The 7537-nt window shown below is 41.5% G+C and overlaps 1 pseudogene; it reads right to left on the reverse strand.

Moving 5' to 3' along the window:
* Positions 1-3414: 3414 nt before the first annotated feature.
* Positions 3415-3601, reverse strand: LOC121924501 (annotated as a pseudogene).
* Positions 3602-7537: the final 3936 nt, after the last annotated feature.

The following is a 7537-nucleotide window of genomic DNA, read 5'->3' on the forward strand; positions in this document are numbered from 1 at the left end:
TACTCTACTCTAAAATCTTAAATTACGTAGGGCATAATTTGAAGTGAGAGGGGAAATCAGAAGAAATGGGGTGGAAGCAGTCTGAACAGGACAAATCTCTATTCCAAATAATTATGGGAAAATAGGCATTTTGTAGGAGGCGGGTCTACTAGATTAACACATAGTTCATAGGCACAATCGGCCACTGGAGGTGGGGAGGGGGGCTCCAGGGTTGTATCCAAAACAGTGTTCCCATAAGGACAAACCCATGTTAGTCTGCTACAACATACAACAAAGGAGAAGGGAGGGAGAGGAATCTAGTAGCACCTTTAAGACTGATATATTTTAACATGAGATTTTAAGGTTATCAATCTACTACCTCAGATGGACTTTGACATTGACGTTAAGGCATTGATAGCCATAAGTATTCATGTTAAAATAAACCAGTTAATGTGAGGTCATATTGTGTACACTGGCCAGGATACTCTGCGGACAGCCTGGAATATCCTGGCCCTACAGGTGCCCCAATCTGCCTCAAATCAAGGAACACGAGAGACACTGCAGACTGGGCCAGCCAGAAAAATCAGCAGTAGCAAAACATGCCACAAACCATCCTGGGCATAAAATACTGTTTGAAAACACTGAAATCCTGGACCATGCCAACCACTACCATGTCAGGATGCACAGGGAAGCCATTGAAATCCACAAACACCTGGACAATTTCAACAGGAAAGAAGAATCCCTTAAAGTAAACAAGGTTTGGCTACCAGTCCTGAAAGGTAGCAAAATAAAGACTCAACAATTGCAAATGAGAAATCTCCCAGGGTCAGGGGTTTCCCAGCACACAATGAGCACTAATCAAGCAGACATTAATCCTCTTGTGCAGACCCTCACAACCTGAGGACTGCCATCAGCAACAAACAATACACATGCAAATCACTCCTGCCTTTCCAGGTCACACAATATATATAGCCAAGTCCTTTCCAGGCAAACATTCTATGAAGATGCCAGCCACAATTGCTGGCGAAACGTCAGGAAGAAACTCTGCTAGAACATGGCCACATAGCCCGAAAAACCCACAAAAAAACTATGGATGCTGGCCATGAAAGTCTTCGACTTCATGTTGTACCAAGTTTTATGCAATGAGTACCAAACCATCTATACTGAAAGCAGAATACTGTGTAATTCTTCTTGAAATTAAGCTCTGTAAAATATACTTTACCATAGGCTAAAACAATAATATTTGGGGAGATTAGGAGTGTCAAACAGTAGACAAGTCTTGTAATAAGAGACTTGCCTTTGTCCAAGGTTAATGATATTATCTTTGTTTACCATGAAAGAGGTTGGGAAAGTCTTTTTATTTCTGTGCCACAGTTGTTGAAACAACAACACTCAAACAGGATACCAGAGAACCCTGAAGAGGAGAAATGTCATGCCTATGATGTTAAGAAAGGAAGACTGTTTCATCCAGGGATTTAGCCTATCACCGTGGATATGTCATGAAATTGTTATTCTATAGACCAGCATGCAAATTGTTTAAATTGGTTATTATCACATGCACATTAATGTCCGGTGACTCACCTCATGGGGGAGACATTTTGCTTCTTCCCAGGTCAAAATGGCCTTTCAAGATGTTTTGGCTTAAGATGGTTTGATCCAATGTGGAGAAAATCACTCCAACTATAGGCTCTTGCATCTGAGATGCCTTCCATACAACCAACAGCACCAACCATGCAGAGCATCTTGAAACTACTTCTAGGCAGCAAATGTACTTTGTAGACTGGCCCCAATTATCAGCTAGTTCATTGTCTACTAGACCCAGTTTCGACCTCAGGGCATTTTGCGGCCTTTATGTCAGGATGTAAGAAAATGGGGGCCATTCTGTTTATAATAATGATTAGTAATAACCTTAATATCTTAAGCAGCCAGGTCTTGATGTTTCAGTACTTAAGAAATACATTCATCAACTATATTTTAATTTTATATAAAAAGGCTAACCAAAGCTACAGGATGCTTTACATTTGCACTACATTTCCACCACCAGCTGAATGCTTTAAATTTTAAATAGAGCATGCAGGCATTCTAACCGAAAAAGCTAGGAATTATGCTGTTTAGGATTTTATGTACAAATGGATAGTGCAGACATGGGCAAGAAATCATCTCTACATCTGACATAAGAACTGCAGGGATTCATGCCCAGAGAAGAATAGCAGGGCCTTTATTGAGGGAAAATAAGGCATACCTACCTCTTGCTGAAATCAGTCATACTATGCAGCATGTTTACTCTGTGGTAATTCCTATTGCATTTCATGGAACAAAATCCTTGGAAAGTGTACATGAGCGAATACTTTTAACAGGGAGTACACTACAAGTTACTTGCAATGTGTTATTTTCCAGCTCTGAATTGTGGGAATTGTGGAATTGGAATTTGGATAATCCTTTCACCAAATATTTTCTTTTGGAGAATGAAACTCTCCAACAGGCCAGGTTCCAACTATGATTCCACGTCCACCCCACTGCCCAGAAAAGATCTAATGAACATTTTGTGAAAATTTTTGGCCAAATCCTAATTTAAAACAGGAAGGAAGGAAGGAAGGAAGGAAGGAAGGAAGGAAGGAAGGAAGGAAGGACATAAGTGGAGGCTATGGGGCAGGTAAGGGAATGGTAATAGGGAGGTGCATGATCTGAGGGTGAAAGAAATCTCCTCCCTGCAGTGTAAGGGGGTCCTTCCAAAGAAACACCTTTTCTGTTTGCTTTGTCTCTTTCACAGTACACAATGATAGTGGTGTATTTCACTTCAGCTGCCATGGCTGCAACCTATGACATGTTGAAACGAGGCATGAAAGCTCACTACTAAAAAAAATTCTAAATGTAAGTCCCTGAACAGAAAATCCCAGGATTCCATAGATTGTTGTCATTGTTGTTAAAGTTTAATAAAGTGATATAATTGTCTAGCATGAAAGGGCCCCAAAACAATTGTTACTTTACTCATATAACTGTAAAACACTCAAACTTGGGGCCTGAGCAACTAGTGTCTGCTAGGCAAAATTCCAGAGGAAGACCTGGGGAAAGGAAGGGGAGGAAGTCTAAAGCCTAGCTCCTAATGGCTAATCCTAATGAGAGTAGATCCACAGAATCAACTATTGAATGGTGGTGAGTCAATATATAGGTAAATCCCACTAATTCAATGGATCTAACTCTAGTGAAGACTAACAATATTAGTAGATTCAAACTTTTGATTATTTTGCACCAAAGAAGGATCTGATGGGTTTTGAACTTGCCCATCAACAGCACTTGAAAAGCAGGTTAGGCAAACACCTTGGTCAACCAGTCAAAGTCTTGTTTGGTATGGTTACACTCATTGTATTTCCATTTAAAAGGAAAATCAGGGAAAGGAAAGTGCAAAAGCAGGGCTGAAATTACAAAAACAAAAATAATGAACACAAATGATATCCATAACTTTAAAGGAGATGAAGAAAGCCAGCATGGTGTGGTGATTTGAACGATGACTTTAAAGACCAAGGTTCTCATCTGTGCTCAGCACACCCAGAATGCAATGGATGAACCTCACCCCAGGAAAACCAGCTTCATGATCATGGTATCCGCCCTGCCAGGAAACTGGTGGGGGGTTTTGGCATATTTTCTATGATTAAACATTTTCAAGTTAAAGACTGGCTTGCTAGTCCATTAATCCATACCTTCGTAAAAATTTGGCTTTTTCCAACAGCACAAAAATCATTATTTTTATTCAAACTGCCAGTGGCAATAAGTAAGGTTTTAGATTTAGAACTTTAGATCTGTTGTTTTAAAAACAACACTGCCAGGTTAAGATACATATTAAAATATCCTCCTTAGCCATTTTTTAAAAACATTTGAATGATTTTTCTTGCCTTTTGGAAGAAAATGCTTGCGAAGTAGAACCTGACAGCTAGAATTGAATTAATATGCCTTTAAACAAAAACAACAAAAAACAAAAAGAAAAGAAAAGAAAAAAAAGGAAAAGAAAAGGAAAAAAAAGAAAACATTTTGATTGTAAAAATACCCTTACCATTATGATTTAAAATTTAGCATCAAAGATGAATTAGGATCTATGCAAGTCTTGAAGTAGCACAGTACCTACCAAGGATTACAATCTGCACAAAAGGTAATGACTGCACAGCACTGCCACTTTTACTGGTTTTAATTGTTATGTAATTTTAAATTCTATACTGTACTGTTTAATTGTCTTTTAAGGGGGGATATTTTGTATATATGGATGTATTTTAACTCTTGTAAGCCGCTTTGATTGTTTTTAACAAAAAGAAATAAAAGGTTTTATTTATTTATTTATTTTATTCTCTCATTGGGCATACCCTCCCCTTGGAAACCATGTAATACCATGGATCCAAGAATATAGAGGACAGAGGGGGCTTGAGCCCATCCAAGACTAGGTTGTTGGGGAGGGCTAAGCCCTACTGAAATGATCTGGAAAAATTGGACCTTCAAGACTACTGTTTAGTTGAGCTTAGTGTACAAAACACTAAGGCTGCATCAATACTGCAAAAATAATTCATTTTGACACCACTTTAACTGTCATGGCTCAATGCTATGGAATTCTACGAATTGTATATTTTGTGAGCTATTTGGCCTTGTCTGTCAGAGAGCTCTGGCGAGAGAGAGCTCTGTAAATAAATAAAACAATTTCCAAAATTCTATGTTCTTGCCACAATCATGTTACTGAAGGGACGTGCATACATACTAGCTTGGGAGCAATGGTATGTAGGGCCCGTTATAGACGGGCCTAAAAGTGTGCACTCCACGTGTGCTAGGGTTAGGAAGCGGCGGAGCTTCCGCACACCCCAACCCTAGCACACGCAGAGAGCACACAAAATGGTGGTGGCCGTTCCACACAGCTGCCGCCATTACGATGTCACGACCGTGCCGCCTCTAAACGGGGCGGCGTGGTTGTGACATAGTGGGGCCGCGTGAGGGCGCATAGAGCGCCCTTTTTGCGGCCCCGGAAGGAGTTCTGTTTCAGAGCTCCTTCCAGGTTTGCGTCGCTGGGCGCAGCCATTACATGGCTGCGCCCAGCGACGCAGAGCAGAAAGGGGCCAAGCGGCCCCTTTCTCCTCCTCCCTGCCACCATCGGGTGTCCTCGGGGCTTGAAGCCCCAAGGGCACCCCTTTCCAGGCCGCGGGGAAGCGGCCTTTTGCAGCTTCCTCGCGGCCTGGAAAGTGACGGATTGGGGCCTCGGAGGCTGCCGTTGTGGCAGCTGAGGCCCCGATACACTGGGGAAAGCAGCGCCTACAGGCTGCCTCAAAGGGGCAGTCTGTAACGTGCCTAAGTGACCAAACTGTTGCTGGCCCCTCACACTCTCTTGTGCCCTCATACTTAACCCTGCCTTCCTGCCCTATGCCCTACCCAACATGCCGTGTGTGTGTGTGTGTGTGAACACAATTCTGGAGTTCTGCTAATGAGATGTAACCAAAAAAATTATAAAATTTTTAAAAAGGCTGTTCTGGAATAGCAAAGGGAAGTGGGAACAGGAGAGTTGGAGATACTGACTCCACATGACTGTGCAATCCCAGAACTGCTGCAAGAGTATTTTACCTCACTTGAGGACTAGTGTTATACTAGTACTACTGAGAGATTATTGACAGGTTTTTCCATCAGTAGCAAGGTGTGGGCAAACTCCAATTCCAGGACAAGGCAGCAACAAGAGTGAAATGGTGCCATGCTATAGGTATTACCAAAGGTGCTACTATCAAACTTTCATGGCAATTTAAAAGTCATGCGTGATAAAGTCCTTTTTTTTGTCTTTTTCCTTTTGTTTTTATTTATTTGTCTGTCTGTGCACATGTTCATGTTATCATAGGATGAAACAGGACTTGAGTTCCCAATCTGGGCAATGATTCAACTTAAACATGTAAGCGCGTCTTGTTCAGAGACTGAATTAATCTCGCTTTGAGCATCTTTTAAAGTGACTTGTTTGAAAATCCTATATTTGTGCTTGATTCCATTGCAGCTTTCATAAAACTGATTTGCAGGTTATGTTCCTTCCCTGGTTTCTACCATTCGTTTTCATAATTGTCATTAAAAGCCTATGGCTTAAAATCCACTGAAACATGACACAATTTTCTTAGCTCATATTACATACTAAGTAAGAGTTGTAGTTACTCCATTTGTGGCAAGCTCAGACAGGTTCTTTGTAGAGTGCAAAAGGATCAATAACACTCCAAACCTTGTCACCCTCAGTTTGAGCTCTGTGATTCAATTTAACACCAATTATCCAACATTTTGATATTTAATTTAGCTATTAATTCGAGACATGATTGCCAGAAACAAAAAACCTTAAATATTATTTTGTCTTTGTTGATGGGAAGCTTGCATCATTACTTTAAAACTATTTTAGTAAGAATTCCTGAAAAAGAGACTGCTATTTACAAATCAAGTACCACATTTCTGGCTATTTGGGACACATATACTACTGGATTTCCTTTAAAAGTCTCAAGTAGCTGTGTATAAAATTCTGTCATTCCACAGGCTATTATACAAGAAATGTGTTTGGCTGCTGCTGAGCAGATGTAAAATACCACTAAGATGGCTTCTGCCACACCTCTGTATGCGTTGGCATCACAAGTCACTTAACGTCTGATACTCATTCAGTAACACAATAACACAAAACAACAGAATCACCCACTTTCTGTCTTCTTCCAATATGGCCTGAAGGAGGAGCAAACCAAGAATCTATCTCATGCCTCATTCTCACTGGTGGCATGACCTGCATTCGATCCCGGGTCTGCCACGGGGAAAACCTTGATTCCAAAAGGCCCCCCGTTTAAAATATGGAAAGGGAGCCTGTTTGGAATCAGGGGTTTTCCTTGGCATGCTTGTCGTTGCCATTGGGGAAGACAAGCAGCCATCCCTTCCTACTTTGGGGTAGGAGAGGAGACCTGGCAGTAACCTGTCCTCCTCCTTCTCCTCCTCCTTCTTCCCTCCCTCCCTCCACCGGCCAGCCTCCCTGCATACCTGGTTGCTGGTGCGGTGCTCGGCAGCGCTGATGGCGGCCCTCTCCTCCGGTCCTCCTCCTTCTCCTTCTTCTCCTCCTCCATCCGGACCATTCCCCACTGCCCAACCTCCTTTTCCTTCTTCTCTGCCTCTTAGGCCTACCTTACAAGTAGGCCGGGGCGGAAGGAGATAGGCAGCAGGCCTGGAGGACGGAGGACTCACATGCATGCGTGCCTTTGTACTCCCGGCCTGCCTCTGCCTTGGTATCCAGTGGGGTTTGAGTTCCAAACCCCCTGTGAATAACAAAATCTGTGAGTGCTCAAATATATACAATGCCATAGTAAAATGGTATCTCTTATATAAAAATGGCAAAATCAAGGTTTGCTTTTTGGTATTTTTAAAAAATATTTTCAAGATGTAGATGGTTGAATCTGTGGATGCAGAATCTATAGATAAAGAGGGCTGACTACATTACTTATCCGTTACTTAAGAAAATACATTTTAGAAATACCAAAAATGCCCAAATCTTTCCCAAGCAATTATTAGAAATAAGGAATAAAAATGTAGGCAT

Source organism: Sceloporus undulatus, chromosome 2 (assembly GCF_019175285.1).
Source record: "Sceloporus undulatus isolate JIND9_A2432 ecotype Alabama chromosome 2, SceUnd_v1.1, whole genome shotgun sequence".
NCBI lineage: Eukaryota > Metazoa > Chordata > Lepidosauria > Squamata > Phrynosomatidae > Sceloporus > Sceloporus undulatus.